The following is a 16,506-nucleotide window of genomic DNA, read 5'->3' on the forward strand; positions in this document are numbered from 1 at the left end:
GCCCATCAGCTCTATCTGGGGTCTTGCCTGCAGGGCGGGGCTGGCAGGAGCAAGGGACCCCCAAGCCTCACTGGCATCCTTCGCTGGGGTCTGGGGGTTCAGCTTGGAGCTTTCCCACTGCAGACCTGGCTGCGACTGCCTGGGGAGTCACGGCAGCCCTGCTGAGGTGACCTGCAGACAGAGGCCGGCCGTCTGGCTTATAAAAGCCCCGGCTGTGCTGGGTTTCCTCTCTTCTCCCCTGAACCCCGACTCTTCTACCAAGCAAACCAGGGGTGGGGAGCGAAGAGGAGGGAAGACTTCCAGGACAGAGCCCATAACCAAAGAATGGGAGTCCCCCGAACTGGCGGGACCTTCCAGAAGATTCCAGAAATGAAAGCAACTGCGTTACACCTGGGAGTCTTGGTGTGAATAGCACAGAGGGGAGAGTCGGGCTGCCATCCAGCAGGACGGGGCAGAGCAAGGCTGGCTCAGCCCCACTGTGCCAGCCCTAAGTTCCCTGCCCAGCCCCGGCAGCTTCTTTCTGTTTCTGGGCCCAGAATGTGACCCTGACCTTCTCATGTGCTCGGCTCTCTGGGATTTGTCCTTCAAGTCCCCACCCGGCATCACCGGCTCTGGCAGCAGACTCCTCGCCCAGCCCAATGCACGCCGAGCCCAGTGCTAGAACAATCTGCGACTAGCTGCCTTCCCCCAACTGGACCGTAATGTCCTCAAGGTCACAGAATAATAGATCCTTTTCCATGGGACTCTGAGTTCCACGCTGGCTTCAGCAGGGACCACATATGACCTTGGGTGCTGCACCTGCTCCTTGCCCCGCCCCTCCTCTGTAGTCTGGGGACAGCAGCGATGCCTGTCCTATGGGCTGAGGGAGAACTGAGGCCACTCCTTCAGCACATGGCAATGGGAAAAGCTACTGGGTTTTTGGTTTTTGGTTTTTGTACTTTTTAGGGCGGCTCCCACAGCATATGGAAGTTCCTGGGCTAGGAGTCAAAGCAGAGCTGTAGCTGAGGCCTACACCACAGCCACAGCAACGCAGGATCCGAGCCTCATCTTTGACCTACACCATAGCTCACGGCAATATCACATCCTCAATCAACTGAGCGGGGCCAGCGAGCAAACCTGCCTTCTCCTGGATGCTAGTCAGGTTCCTTTCCACTGAGCCACAGTGGAAACTCCCAGGGGAAAAGTTACTGTTGATGGAAACGCCTCCTGTTTCCTGACCCTCCAAAGTCAACCTCCTAAGTCAAACTACATGTTGGCTGACATGCTTCTTCGTGCCATCCAGGAACTGCTGCTTCTCTATAACACTGCATCCAGCTTGTCAATGTGCTCCTTAGAGAAAGCCCTGCTCTCTGCAAATATAGGCCATTCGGGAAACACAATCCAATTCAGGCTTCAGATTCCAGCAAAGAAGGACAATACAAACGCTCGTCACCAGGGAGCCACCCTCTGCAAAAAGCCCCATCTCTCACATAGCATCTTTGAGAAAAAGCCATTGTTCTGAAAGTGAAAATAGAGGTGGTCTGGTTTCCTTGCAAAAATTCTTAAAAATGGCTGCTTTGCTGAGTAGCCCTGAAACACTGTTTCTCCCGGAAAAGAGCAGCACATTCTTATTTTGAAATCTTGGAAACCGTGCAGACCAACCCGTTAGTTTCATAGTTGAAGGAACTGGGGCCACACAGGGAGGTCAAGACATGTGTCCAAGGTCACAGAGCCAGATGGAAAAGCTGTACAAGCTCTGTCCTTCAGCCCAAATCCCAGCAGGTACGTGGACAGTTGCTTCCATTTAATTTCTTCATCTACTTAAGCAGAGGTACTCATGTGTGTCAGGAATGCAGAAACAAGGGAGAGAGGAGGGTGGTGGGTTCCAGAAATGATGGCCTCAGATGACTCTTCTCATCTTAAAGGGAAGAACCTTCCGCTTGGTTCTTGGATATCCAAGGTAGGAAAGTGGCCAAGTGAACACAGACAGGGCCCCCCTTGGCTTGAAGCATCCCACTCTCTGCCAGCCTCCTGGCTGCTTTTGACCTTCCACACCCCAGGAACTCAGGGAGGGAAGCCTTGCCCTGGAGAGTCTAAGACCTCGGAGGCAAGTGGCTCCAGACCCCCAGACCCAAGGGCAGCTGACCCGTCTCCATCTCCCCTAGTTCAAGGGTGGTGCAAAAGAAAGAAGAGCAGACCCCTGGGAGAGCTGATGCCAGGCCTGGGCCAGCCACGACCCCTGTGTGGCTGGGGTCCCTGGCCTCTCCCTGCCAAGCCCACAATATCCTCAGCCACAATGGGCAGGCGCGGCTGGGGATCCGTGATGACCAGCTAGCTCTGGGGCACACAGGCTACGGGGACAGGCTTCCCCCATCTCGACACCAGAAAGACTCTCAAGAGGGAGGAGAAAGTGGAACAAAAGGCGGTGGTAGGGCCAAATTATGAACCACAGTGGAAAAACAGGCGACGTGGCTCCCAGCGTCTGGCCCTGCCCGCCGTCTGGCTGAGCCGCACGTTCCCCCACTGAGCGCCAGCGGCTCCAGCTAAAGTGTGTGAGGGCCCTTCCAGTTCCCAAACCACATCAACCCACAGGACAAGCAGCACGCTCAGGTGACAATCTGGATGCAGGGACCACACAGGAGTGAACCCGGGGAACTGGAACACGTTTACGGAATGTAGGGCTTTGAAAGTGCCCTTGCAGTTTTCATACCCCCATCTTCAGGGCCCACGGGCACTACACCGTTCCTCTGCCCGCTGCTCCCCCCACCTGAGTTCACCCTTCATCAGCTCCCCTTCCAAGGGTACTGACATTTCAATCAGAGCAGCTTTCAACAGGATTCCAACTGTAATTGTGCTGGATCTGGAAACTACCCCCTCCCCCCATTAAAATGAGGTCATTTCCATCCAGGTTTCTCAGTAGGTTCTCAATCCCTGCCTGACCTTTGATAAAGCGCGGAGGTGGGAGCCCGTGCTGGGACGAAAGGCCGCACACTCCACATGCCTTCTTCACTCTAAAGCAGTGCTCCGCTCACTCTCCTCCAAAACCATCCGTGACTCTAAGAGCAACAGGATCGAGTTTAAAGCGGGCCCGGAATGCCCAATTTCACGATTTACCCTCATCTGACTACTCTGGGCATAGTTCCTTTGCACTCTCTAAAAAAATAAGAAAAGCAAAAATTGAAAAGGCCCTAGAAAACCTCAAAAGACCAGGTCATCCTCGGTACCAGGAGAGGGATTCCAATCCCAGGGGCACTGGAGCTGCAAGTGCGGGAAAGTTCGGGGCACACCCCTGAAGTTCCATCCCCTCCTTCTGCTGGGCAGTTCCCTCTGCCCAGATTCCTTCTACCACCTGCAACCCGCCCCACCTTCAAGCATGGCTCTGTCACCCTCCTGAGCAGCAGCCCAGACCCTCCTCTCCGGGCCTCGCCCTCCTGGGAAGTCGCCCAAGCTCCGCAGGGTCTGCACCACCTCATTTTCCATCTTACACTTTTCAACACAGCTTGTCTGCCGGCTGCCCCTGGCCGGTGCACTGGAATGTGTCCTTATTAGATCCCCAGGCCCCCCTCCTAGGAAAGCGCTTCCTTCCCACAACAATTGAGAGCAAGACCAAGTGGGGTCTGTTCCTGGCTCAGAGACCAGAGCTCCCTCCCCAAGGGTCAGCAGGATTCCCTGGGCCGCCTTCCCCACCTTAGGCCTGGCACAAGGCAACTGTGGGATATTTTTCTAGTGGGTTTATTATTCTTCTTCTTCACTGGGAAGAGGGCAGAGAGAGAACTTTTGTCGTGACCAATCACCCTAAGACCTGCCTATGGAGACCATCAGGGTACAGAAAGTAACCCCTTTCTCCCCATGCCTGACCCTACGGCTCCCGGCTCGCACGAGTTCCCAGGGCTGGGTGCCCGGGATGGTGCAGGGGAGTCGGGGCATCACTGCCTGCTGGTGGGGTGCTTAGACCAACAAGGAAGTTTCTGCGCACCCCTTGGGAGAGGACGGTTTGGGAAGCAGGGAGGCGGGCCACTGAGGTCACTGGGCATCTGGACATGCACCGCCGAGCTCACAGGGCACCCGCCCACTCCACCAGGCTGACCTTTGGCCGCCTCCCCGCTCCCCAGCAGGTCGCCCTCGCCAGACCTCCTGGAACTGGGCATGAGTCCTGCAGCCCCCAACCCAGAGCCGTCCCCGCCCGCCACCTCTTCCCCCTGACGGGCCGGGGCGCGGGCACATGCCGATGCAGAGCCAACGTGTCCTCGGCCCTGGGGCCACCGAGGGGCAAGGCCAGGGTGGCGCCCCTGGCACGGACCCGCCATCGCCCCCGCCCGATCCCCGCGCCCGAAGCCGGCTCGGCACCGCCACCTCCACCGGGCCCCTCGGCCGCGCCCAGCTCCCGCGAGACGGACACAAAGGGGACGCGCGACACCCACCTGGTCCCGCGCGGCTGGGGCCCCGGGGCCGCCGCTCCTGCTCGGCCGCGGGCGGGGCTCCGAGCTCCGCGCCGAGGTCCGCGGTCGGGTGCCTGGGTCCGCGCTGCAAGTGGGCCGCCCGCGCCGCCCTGCCCGGAGCCGCCCTTTATTCCCGCCCGCCCTCCAGCCGGGGCGCACCGCCCGCGGGGGGAGAGTGGGCGGCGGCGCGAGCGGCACAAAGACGCGGGGCGCAGAGGCTCGGCCCGAGCGCCCCCGCCCGGCGCGCAGCGCCCCCTGCCGCCAGCCCGCCCGCCCGCCGCGCCCCGCCCTCGGCCGCGCAGGCCCGGGGACTCCCGCTCGCCCACCGAGGACCACGGGGCCCACGCCGCCCAGGGGATCACGAGGCGCCTCGTCCGGCGGCGGCCAGAAGACCGTCCCTGAGGCGGATGCTCCGGGGCCTCAAGATGAGCCAGCTCGGAGAGTAGTGGGTGAGCCCCAAACACGCTTGGCCGGCGGTAGAAACCCTCTCCGGCTGCGCAGGAGGCCAGGGCTCCAGTCCTGCCACCGACCAGATCGGGCCCCCTAGAACCTCGGCCTGATGCCCTGGCATGTGAGGACCTCGCGATGAAGGCTGAGGGCCTTGCTGTGCCAGCGTCACATGTCTTTCTGCCCCACTCCCTCATCGCTTTGAAGGATGGAGGAGAGGGGGCAACTTGGCAGTCCCTCCGTTCTGTGGATTCCAGAGTTCCTGGCACAGCAATTTCTTTCCTATTCTTAGGGTTCCCAGCTTGTTAGAGTCCAAGATCTTTGAAGGTAGAATTTTCCTGTAAGATTTATCTTTGCCACTCCCTCTGGTAGAAGTTACCCAAGCGCTAAATCATGTGTCTCAGGCATGCAGAGTTGAACAGAAATAACCGGTGTGTATGAAGAATGCTTTCTTCAAAGGAGACGCTCTTTTCTGCAGAAGTGAGGGGAAACCCACATCACAGGTCCCTTCCTCGGCGCCCTCCCTCCACAGCCTCGCCTCTGAATTCTGATGCATCACCTACCAGCCGCGTGACCTTAAGTTACTTAACTTTGTTGTGCTTCCATTTTCTTATCTGAAAAATGCAGATCTTGGCAGGGATTCAGTAAGGCAGATATGCATAAAGAAGTATCGACGTAACTGGAAAATGTTCAGGATTCACTCCATCACCCTTAGCTGTTCCCTGTCTCATTTTCCCCCAATTAAACAAGATTCCTAACTGTCTTGACATTCTGCATAATTTGTCTTCCTCTACTGCATATACATCTTTAAAAAAAAAATCACAAATCCATCTCCTCTACATTGAGCAGTTATTCTGGTAAATATTTCCCTCCCCCAAATATGAATGAGCATTTCTGATGCCTCTGTCAAATTCTTTGTGCAAATGTCATCATTCAAGCAAAAGGCACAATGGAAAGAATCTTACCAGCACTTGAAAATGACAATAGTTCTGCAGAAAGGCCTAAGCTTCACAGAAAATATAAGCCCCACCCCCGCCCCATCCTCTGCTTGTGGTACCTGGGAGGTAGGGGTGTGATACTCCTTGTGAATGAGTGATTCTATGAATGAATGAGAGGATGGCAGCAGACACACAGGGAAGGTGATAAATGGGTCCGTGCTGAGATGCAGATGTTTCTGTGGTAAGCAGGGACATTGGGAGTCAAGTGGGGAGGAAACAGCTGAGGCTGCCCCGGGAGTGATGAGGTGCACACACCAGCCTCTTACCCACCTGTGCCATTGAGACTTGTACGTGCTTCCCCGGGGATGCGTGTGTCTGTGTGTGTGCATGTGTGTGTACCTGTGACTTCCTTCCCACGTGTGTTTGCGGCCATTAACACGACTGTTGTGGGGGACATGGGGAAAGAGGATGCCACCCCGATGATGCCATTTGCATCAGGCCATCCAGGGCATCTCAGATGCACTTATTCTTCCTGGAGTCTTCCTAATCCACCAGTGCCTCCCCCATCCCCAGATTCCTGGTGACATTGTATAATAGTGTGTCTCCATGCTGATCATGGCATCTGTTACACTTCTCTCTGATTATCAGGTCATAAGATTCTGCAGAACAGCCATGAAGTAATTGTTGTGTGGGGTTTCACATGGGGCCTGTGCAGCCTAACTGCCAGAGTCATCTGCTCTGAGCTGTGCTGCTGAACAACCTTCCTGGTCTCTCAGATAAGCAGCCTGTGTTTCTCAAGGTCACGCCCACCCATCACTGGATGGTTTTCAATCCAGTCCTCTGCACGGGTCGGGGCTCTCAGCCATCTTACCCAGATGTTTTCAGGGGTTTTTTTTTGGTTGTTTTTTTGGCTTTTTGGTTTTGTATTATGGTCGCACCTGTGGCATATAGAAGTTCCCAGGCCAGAGATAAAATCTGAGACGAAGCTGTGACCTACACCACAGCTGCAGCAATGCCAGATCCTTAACCCACCGTACCACATCAGGAGCTCCTCACTGAGAGCTTTGTCATATCAAGCTCATTTGAAAAGATACCCATGGTGTTTGTGACTGCGGGCAGTGGGACTCATCACCCACTTCTGAATATGCCCCTCCTCTTTGAAGACCTACTAAAGGCAAGGTTCTGTGCTGGATGGTTCTGTTACAGCCAGGGGCGCCCCTTCCAGGGCCCGAGCGTGGCCTCCTGTCTGACACTGGGAAATGCATGGTCTGAGGAGACACAGGGGCTGACAAAGCGAAAGCCTGTGGGGAAGGGGCGCCCAGGCAGAGAGCAGCAAGGGGGAGGAAACCCCGGAGAATTGCTCGCCAGTCTCTGGTTTTATGGGAATGGGGTTAGTTTCCAGGTCTTTCTGGCCAATCGTCTTGCTCAGCCCATACTTGGTGTGACTCAGGGAACCAACCAAGAAGTTGGTTCTGGCACCAAGGATCCTGGGAAGTTAGTCGTCTCCTCCCTCCTACGGGCCCCTGCCAACTCCTCCCGGTTGGCCCTCAGGGCAGCACCTTCCCCATCAGGGCCTCTTGTTGTGACACAACTCCTGCAAGTGGCGGGGATCTGCCTGACCCAGGCGGGCGGTTTCAGTCAATGGTTTCCTAATAGTTACGGCCAGGGAGTCAGGGCCGCAGTCAATGGGCCGGAGGCGGGCCATATGGAAATCCATTCCCAGGTTTCTCCTCGAGGTACCAACTCGGAAGAAGCTCAAGATTCACCCTCTTGGCTTAAAATAAAACCTTTTTTAGACAATGGAGGATGCATACACTCACAATCACATTCTGAAGGCACAGAAATGTCACCTTTCTTCCGTTTGTAAAATTAGCTTCAATTCAGTTCCTTATTTCTAAAGCATTACTGGCAATCAAATGTCAGTTGTGGTTCTGATTCGCTCTCCTTAGAGGCACGCAGGAGTCCGGCGGGGTTTTATGTCCTGGGATATGGGATGTCAGCTATCATCCTCAGCCCATCACCCGGTCCACCGGGGCCGCAGGCAGCCTCCTCCTCCAAGCCCTGCGTCCCTTTCAAGCAGGCTGCGCTCAGCTTCTCTTCCAGGTGCAGCGCTCCCCCCAGGCGATGCCAAGAGCCTGCCACTCTCAGGGCTTCTTGGGAAAAAGTCTCCTGTCCAGCTCCTGCCTTCCTTCCCATCAAGGCCTCCTCTCCTCCGCTCCCAGCCTGAGTGTCCCCAGTAAACTTTTCTAGAGCAGAGTATCCACAGAGGACATGCTGAGACCCTGTCTTCAGACGGCTCGGGCTTTGGCTCTGAAAACATCCCCGTGGAGCTAGAAAACAGTGCAAGACTGGAGGTGTTTTCCCAGAACACCTGGAGAGAAAAATGCAAAGAAGTAAAATCTACCTTATTATCACTGTAACATATGTAGTCAAAAAAACAAACAAACAAAAAAAAATCCCCCCAAAAACAAAGAATAGGCAGTTCCCATTATGGCTCAGCAGGTTAAGAACCTGACACAGTCCCTGTGGGGATGCAGGTTCTCTCCCTGGCCTTGCCCAGTGGGTTAAGGATCGGCTCCGTGGGTGCATGTCGCAGATGTGGCTCAGATCCGGTGCTGCCCTGGCTGTGGCCTAGGCCTCAGCTGCAGCTCTGATGGGACCCCTGGCCTGGGAACCTCCATATGCTGCAAGTGAGACCTGTAAAAAGAAAAAGTAAATAAAGACATTTTCAAAATTAAGAAAAAGAAACAAAGAATTACATCTTAAGGGAGAAAAACAAAACTTCCAGAAAGCAAGTGCGAGTGAAGGGAGACTTGGTCCTTCTGATCACCTAGCATCAGCACTGCTAGGGTTGAGTTGAGACCCCCAAACTCTACGATGAATTTCTAAGCCCTACCACCTCGTGATATGACCTGATATGGAAATAAGGTTGGTGCAGATGTAACCAGTTGGAACGGAGTAAGATTGAAGCAGAGTGGGCCCCTAAGCCAGTGTGACTGGTGTTCTCCTACAAAGAGACAAATTTTATTTTATTTCATTCTTTTCTCTTTTTTAATTTATTTGCTTTTTAGGACCCAGGCTAGGGGTCAAATCGGAGCTGCAGCTGCCGGCTTTCCCCACAGCCAGGGCAACTCGGGATCCAAGCAGCTCTGCGACCTGCACCACAGCTCACGGCAACACCAGTTAACCCCTTGAGTGAGTCCAGGGATATGACCTGCATCCTCATAGAAAGTAGTTGGATTTGTTTCCACTGTGCCACAACAGGAACTCCTACGTGTTTTTTAATTTTTATTTTTTAGGGCCATTCCTGCGGCATATGGAAGTTCCCAGGCTAGGGGTTGAATTGGAGCTGCAGCTGCTGGCCTACACTCCAGCCACAGCAAGGCCAGATCTGAGCCGCATCTTTGACCTACACCACAGCTTGTGGCAGCACCAGATCCTTAACCCACTGAGCGAGGCCAGGGATGGATCCTGGGTCCTCATGGATGTTAGTTGGGTTCTTAATCCACTGAGCCACAACAGGAACTCCTTTATTTAATTAATTATTATTATTATTATTATTATTATTTAGAAAGGGCAAATTTGAAGACAGACACACACACCGGCAGGATGCCATATGACGTGAAGGCAGAGATGGGCCGATGCCTCCACAAGCTAAGAGTCACCAAGGTTCCAGCTGACCACAGAAGCTGGGAGAAGGCCCGGAGCAGATCCTCCCTCGGGGGCCTCAGGAGGAACCAGCCTGGCCAGTCCCTTAGTCTCAGACCTCTGGCTTCCAGAACTGCGAAACCACAAATTTACGTCCTTGAAGCCCCTCGGCCCAGAGTACTTTGTTTGAGGAGGCTTAGCTCACAGGCCACTAGAAGGTGCCCTTGAGTGATGACAAGGTAGAGAAGAAGCGTCACAGCCAAAGTAAAAATGCCATGCCAGGAGGGCAAGTAAACGGAGTTTACTAGGTTCCTGGACACGTGGAAGGCTTTTCCTGGCCTCCTCACAGAAGGGAGGAGCGCCTGATATCCTGGTCCCCACTATCCCCGGAACAGTGGGAACAGGTTCTGGGCAATTAATAAATCCCCGCCATCCCCGGAACAGTGGGAACAAGTTCTGGGCACTTAATAAATCCTCGTGGAATGAAATATGGGAGTGATGTCTTCCACGACTCTCTGCTGACTCGGTCTTCTCTACGGCTCAGGGGCACATGCCAGAGACTTCACGTAGACAGCCACTTAAAAAATATGCACAGCCAAAAAGTGGAGACTTAAGTTTTATTTGGGGCAAAATGAGGACTTAAGCCTGGGAAGGAGCATCTTAAGTAACCCTGAGAAAACTGCTCTGAAGAGACGAGGGGGGCGTGGGGCTAGAATACACAGGAGTTTTGCAACAAAGGGCAGGTAGTGGAAACAAAAGATGACTGTTAATAAAAAAGATAAAATTAAGGAATCTATTGCTTTTCTATGTAGGCGAAGCTGCAAAGGTCCGGGCTCACTAAAAGTATTCATTTGTGGGATTTTTTTAAATTTTTGACTTTTTTATTTTGTAGATTTTTAATGTTTCTATTATGGTTGATTTATAATGTTTTGTCAATTTCTGCTGTAGAGCAAAGTGACCCAGTCTCACACACACACACACACACACACACACACACACACACACACATTTTTTTCTCCCATTATCCTCCATCATGTTCCATCACAAATGACTAGATATCATTCGCTGTGCTTTACAGCAGGACCTCATTGCTTCTCCACCCCAAACACAATAGTTGGCATCTACTAACCCCAAGCTCCCAGTCCCTCCCACGCCCTCCGCCAAGTTTTATTGAACTACAGTAATTTACATTGTTGGGCTCATCGCTGCTGTGCGACAAAGGGATTCCATTGTACACGTGCAGACATCCATTCTTCCTGAGATTCTTTTCCCTACATGCTATGCACACTGTGCTCTATGGAATGACTGCATCATTCCTGAGACGTGCACCTCAGCTCCCTGGGCCAGGGTGCTGTGCTTCCTTTCACACCCTGAGTGTCCAGGGCTCACCCCCGGGAGTGGCTGCCCTCTGCTGGCCGTGGGACAGCAGGTGTTCTTTGCTTCCTTCCCGAGTCCCCTCGGGGCTCACCGGCCCACCCTTGGGGTGGCTGCAATTTCCGATGACTGTGACATCCTTTGCTTACTGCTATGGCACGTGATATTTATTTCTCATCGACATTTAGACCAGAGAGACAGTGTAGCCTCATCTTTTCATTTCACACATAGACACACTGGGGTTTAGAGTGGCCCTTGACGGTCCTGAGATCAGTGCCAGCTGGGGACACTTGCAGTGCTATTACTCAAGATCCTGGCTGATTCAGTTATTTCCACATTTTATTATATTGCTTTTCTATAATAATCAAAAGGATGTGACCCTTGTGGCTTGACAGGATCTTAAAAGGCTTTTTCAGTTCTGAAGGAATGATTAAATTTCTCTCGACATTAGATGGATGTGATTGTGGGCAGACCTTGATGCTCACTGAGTACACACGTGTTTCTCCACGTTTCCCAGCCTCCTGCAGTTCGGAGGGGGCAGGTGACTCATTTTGTCCCCTAGACTGTGGGAAGGACTTCTGGGCTGAGGCAGAGGGAAGGATGACAAGACTTCTAATGGGCACGTCCCCACCACAGTGATCACACAGCCACTTGGCGACGCGACTGGGCCCCACAGTGAAATCACAGGTCCCTGGGTGGCTTCCTGTTAGGACAATTACTGGGAGAATCTACACTTGCATATGCTAAGCTATGACTATCTAGTCTATGCTCACTAGTGCATTCACTCTACACTGTGTGTTATTTATTTTTTTTTTTTAGGGCCGCACCCACAGCTTATGGAAGTTCCCAGGCTAGGGGTCAAATCAGATCTGTAGCTGCCGGCCTACACCAGAGCCACAGCAACACGGGATCTGAGCTGCCTCTTCGACCTATGACACAGCTTTTGGCAACAACAGATCCTTATCCCACCGAGTGAGGCCAGGGATTGAACCCACATCTTTATGGTTACTAGTTGGGTTCTTAACCCACTGAACTGCAAGAGGAATTCCCTCTTTCCTGTGTCTTAATGAGAGTCCAAGTTTAGTATCAAGTAAGCAGAGTAAATTATCAAGTCTTAGACATGGGAGCGTGTTTGAGGCGGTAGTCAGGAGCCAGGAAGGAATTGGGGTATCTGAGAGGCAGAAAAGCAACATGGCGAGGAAACCAGGAGGGATTCAGAACAAGCAGCATGGCACAGGGAGCTCATCCCTCAGGGGTGGTCGCAGAGGTTTAAGATAAAGGCTGGGAGGGAACAGGACCTGATGCTCCATCCACTGAACAGGGCTTGGGTGGGATTTGGCAGGTGTAGCCGTGGAGGCTCTATGCGCTGGGCAGACTCATGTACAGGGCCAAGGCTCTCCCTTCCCAGTTGCCTCAGCTGCTGGGAGTGGGGTGGGGGGGTTGACAGCGCACCCCCAGGGAATTACCCTGTGCCAAAAGAAGCCGCCTGCCCAAGTACACCCCTTTCTGCAGGCAGTGCTTCCAAGTACTGGTCCACTCGAATTTAAAGGCCTCCCCGGTTGCCTTGGCTTGGGAGATTCCTGAAGGATCACAGCCCAGAGCTCCAGCAGCTGAACTCTGTGGCAACCTCCTCCCAGGGCCCCTGCTCCCCCAGGTGCCATTCCTGGGTCCTGCCAGCCAACACCTCCCATCCCAGAGCTGCTTACCAGGGAGCTGACCCCGGACAGGGTGAGCGAGCAGCGGGAAGTCCCAGCACAGCCACAGAGGGTAGGACCCCCAAATCTCAGGAGAGTCATCTGGTAAGGCAATGCGTCTGTCTGCTGGACGTGAGAGTGGCCCGTGGGCTTGGGCCAGGATCTGCAGGGGTTTGGGGGCCACCTGTGCATGGACAGCTCTAGGCGACCATAAGGAGCAAGAACAGGACTGAGGGCTACCAGAGTTCCCGCTCTGGTGCAGAGGGTTAAGAATCCGACTGCAGAAGCTCTGGTCCCTGCGGAGGCTCAGGTTCAATCCCAGGGCCCCAGGAACTTCCATATGCCTCAGGGGGTGGCCATAAAAACAATAGTGATGAACGGGGAGAGGGGAGGGAGTGGGAGGGACTGGGAATTTGGGATTAGTAGATGCGAACCCTTACATTTAGAATGGAAAAGCAGTGAGGTCCTACCGCACCGCACAGGGGACCAGATCCAATCTCTTGGATAGAATGTGGTGGGGGAAAACATGAGAAAAATAATTTATATGTGTGTGTGACTGAGTCTCTTTGCTGTACCGCAGAAATGGACACAACGTTGTAAATCAACTACACTTTAACAGCAACAACAAAAATAAATTAGATGGTAAAAAAACAACAACAACCGGGGGCGGCAAAGACCCTTTTTGAACCTAAACGGACTGAGAGTGCCCTTTAGAGACTTTCGTTTCTGTTTGTGTCTAAGAATCCTTTGATTTCTTTGTATTGAAATTTTCTTCTGCTGTGATTTTAGATACTTTAAGTAGATTATTCCATCTCCTTAAAGACAGCCCATTAACCTCCCCCCAACACACACATCCCTGCAACACACACACACCTGCACACACTCACTCACACACCTGCAAGCATGCACACACACCTGTGCACACACACGCACACACACACCCCTGCACACACTCACACTACTGCACACACACACACCCCGCTGCACACACACCCTACCCTCTGGACAGCCTGAGAGACCCCTCCAAGTTTCAGCCCTCAGTTCACGCTGATGCCTCGGTGCCCCTCTGTGACTCCTTGAGGCCACCAGTCTTTGTGCCTGTCCTGAGCCCTGGCACTTTCCTTACTCTCTTCGAGGGCAGCTCTGGCACCATGCCGGCCTGAACGCCAGGCTAGAAGGAAAGGACGCAGCTTCCTCTCTCCCCCCGCATCTGCGCCTCGGGTGCGTGAAGGTCTCATCAACGCTCGTCTCCCCATTCCTTCCGCTCCGCCTTCACTGAATCTGTGTTCCTGTTGCACGTAGGGCTGCATCTCTGAGAACTTATTCTTAGAAAGTACAGGGTCACAGGTGAGGCCACACCCCATTTCCCCGAAAGAAGACACACATTCACACCATCTAATCATCAAGGGAAGGCTCCGCAGACTGAAACAAACAACAGCAGACAAAGCCTGGAGACACGGAGTCTTGGTCCTGCGGGAGGCTGGGAGGCGGACACCCCACTCTCAGAGCCTGGACCCCGGGCCAGGCCTCCTCGGTGTTACTGATCAGTGGTCTCTGCCACATGAGGCCAGCGGAAATCGCTCGCCTGGGACCCAGTCAGCCAGCACCTCGAGCTCGGGCTTCCAGCCTCCAGCACCTAAGAAATAAATGTTGTCGAGAGCCCCGGTCTGTAGCATCTTATTGAGGCCGAGCTGATACAGGTCAGTTTAAGGCAAACAGAGCTTGAATAAAGTGAGTTGTTATAGAAGGAGCGAGGAAGTGATGTACCTCATGAGAGTACACTGTTCCAATGTCTCATACACACACACACACACACACACACACACACACACACGGGTCTTAGGACTCCTCAGGAACCGCCTGGGAAGAAACCCGAAACCCAAGAGAGAACTGACGAAGTCAGTCTGTCCAGGAGTTCTGTCACGGCTCAGTGGAAGCAAACCCGACTAGTATCCATGAGGACGCAGGTTCGATTCCAGACCTTGCTCAGTGGGTTAAGGATCCGGCATTGCCGCGAGCTGTGGCATAGGTCACAGATGCGGCTCGGATCTGGTGTTGTGGTGTAGGCCAGCAGCTGCAGCTCTATTCGAACCCTAGCCTGAGAACTTTTGCAGGTGCCTCCCTCCCTAAAAAGCCCTCCAAAAAGAAATCAGTCTGTCCAGACATGGAGTTTAGGGGGGCGTGAGGTGAGCCATTTCGATTTATAATAACAAGTCTATGCTTGGTCTTTCTCCCCACTCCAGGCACACAGCTCCCCTAAAACCCTTGGAGTTTCCTAAGTGATGACATCGATAAAGACGCGTTTTGTTTGTCATTGTGGGGGCTTTGGGATAACCTCCAGGGCACCTGGTGGGGGCTGATGGCCAGGGTGGCCAACCCTGTGATGAGAGGGTCAGAACTTTGCGTCCCACCCCCCAGATCTCCAGGGGGAGGCTGGAGATTGAGTGCAGTCGCCAGCGGCCAATGATTTAACCAGTCTTGCCTCTGTAACGAAGCCTCCATGGGCGCCCAAGAGGAGCTTCCTGATTGGAAAACATGAGAGTTGGAGGGACCCACGCAACTAGAGAGGGCGTGGCAGTTCTGTGCCCTCTCCCCAAATGTCGCTGGGTGCTTTTCGACCATCTGTTGTTCCTAAGCCATGTCGTATCATAATAAACTGATACTTTGGTGAGTTGAGTGTTTCTCTAAGTTCTATGAGCTGGTCCAGAAAATTAATCCAATCCAAGGAGGGGGGTCCTTGGAATCCTCCATGTAGCTGGTGGGTCAGAAGCGGAGGTAAATTGTCTGGACGGCTTCCTCAGTTGTCTGTGTCCTGCAGCCCTGAAAGGAGGCTGGCAGGGCCCTGGGTGGGGGGAACTCTGTTATTTCATTATTCTGGGTCCAGGGGAATGGGGGAAGCTGACTTTTAGGGGTGACTATGGAAGCTCCTTCGAGGGAGGCACAGAGGTCATCCTTGTGTGGTTGGTGAAAACATTGCCAATGGCAGTTGAGATGTTTGACAACTTAGCTGGCCACTTGTGAAATTTGTCTCTGGTGCATCTACCTCCTGAAATGCACCATCAGGTAGGTCTCGCTTATTCATCCATCCATGCACTGTCCATCCATCCACTACCCATCATCCATGCATCCATATATCCATCTGTCCATCCACCCTACACTTCTGCATCCATGCACTTGTCATTGGCATTTGCTCTGGGGGTGGTGAGGGGCAGTCCTGTGGGATGGATCCCTTAACTTGTAGAATCTGATGTGATCTCCAGGTAAAGAGTGTCAGAATTGAGCTGACTTGTAGGACATCCAGCTGGTGTTGGAGCATTGCTTGGTGGTGTGAAAAAAACTCACATATGGGAACTGGAAGTAGAATCAGACAAGGACAAGTCAACAGGGCCTGGAATGAAAAATCAGTAACTTTAGGGCAGTTCCCCAGATTCTCCAGGAATGAGCTTGCCCAGAGAAGCTTTGTTTTTACTGTTATATATATTCTAGATAGGATAAATTCCCAGAACATGGGTTGCACTCTCATTCATAAGAAAATATGTAAACAAACAAGAAAAGAAAATATGTAAACAACTCAACCACAAAATTCAGGGATTTGTTTTTTTCAAATTAACTGCAGTCTTTGGAATACCATTGTATCTCTTCTCATCTTTGAGTGTGAATTTTTTTTTTTTTTCCCACAGTGTGCATGGCATGTGGAAGTTCCAGGTCCAAGGATCAAACCGGTGCCACAGCAGCAACCAGAGCCACGACAGTGATGATGCTGGATCCTTAACCCACTTGGCCACCAGGGACTTCCTAGAGTGAATTGTTAAGAACTAGCTGCTCCCAATAAAGTATAAGAACACTAATTGGCTTTAGAACCCTCCAGAAGATATGAGTGGGAAATAAAATTGAGTATGAACTGAATTCTACTGAAAGTACGCATGCCTGGAAAGATATGAAGTGAATCAGCAGTTAGCCCTGGGGGATACAGCTGTGGGTAATTTT

At 53.0% G+C, this 16,506-nt stretch overlaps 1 protein-coding gene across 15 annotated transcripts in view; it reads right to left on the bottom strand.

Annotated features, from left to right (window-relative positions):
• Positions 1-4,520, bottom strand: part of RNF144A (ring finger protein 144A) — a 120,122-nt gene extending 115,602 nt beyond the window's left edge. For all 15 annotated transcript variants that reach the window (XM_021087906.2, XM_021087897.2, XM_085016157.1 and 12 more), the window contains exon 1: positions 4,401-4,520. The gene's annotated coding sequence lies outside the window, so the exon portion shown is untranslated. The remainder of the gene's footprint in view (positions 1-4,400) is intronic.
• Between the last annotated feature and the right edge of the window lie 11,986 nt (positions 4,521-16,506).

This window comes from Sus scrofa, chromosome 3 (assembly GCF_054392235.1).
Source record: "Sus scrofa isolate SSC_HxYL_T2T_F1_AM1 chromosome 3, Sscrofa_HxYL_maternal_Yorkshire_Landrace_v2.0, whole genome shotgun sequence".
Classification (NCBI taxonomy): domain Eukaryota; kingdom Metazoa; phylum Chordata; class Mammalia; order Artiodactyla; family Suidae; genus Sus; species Sus scrofa.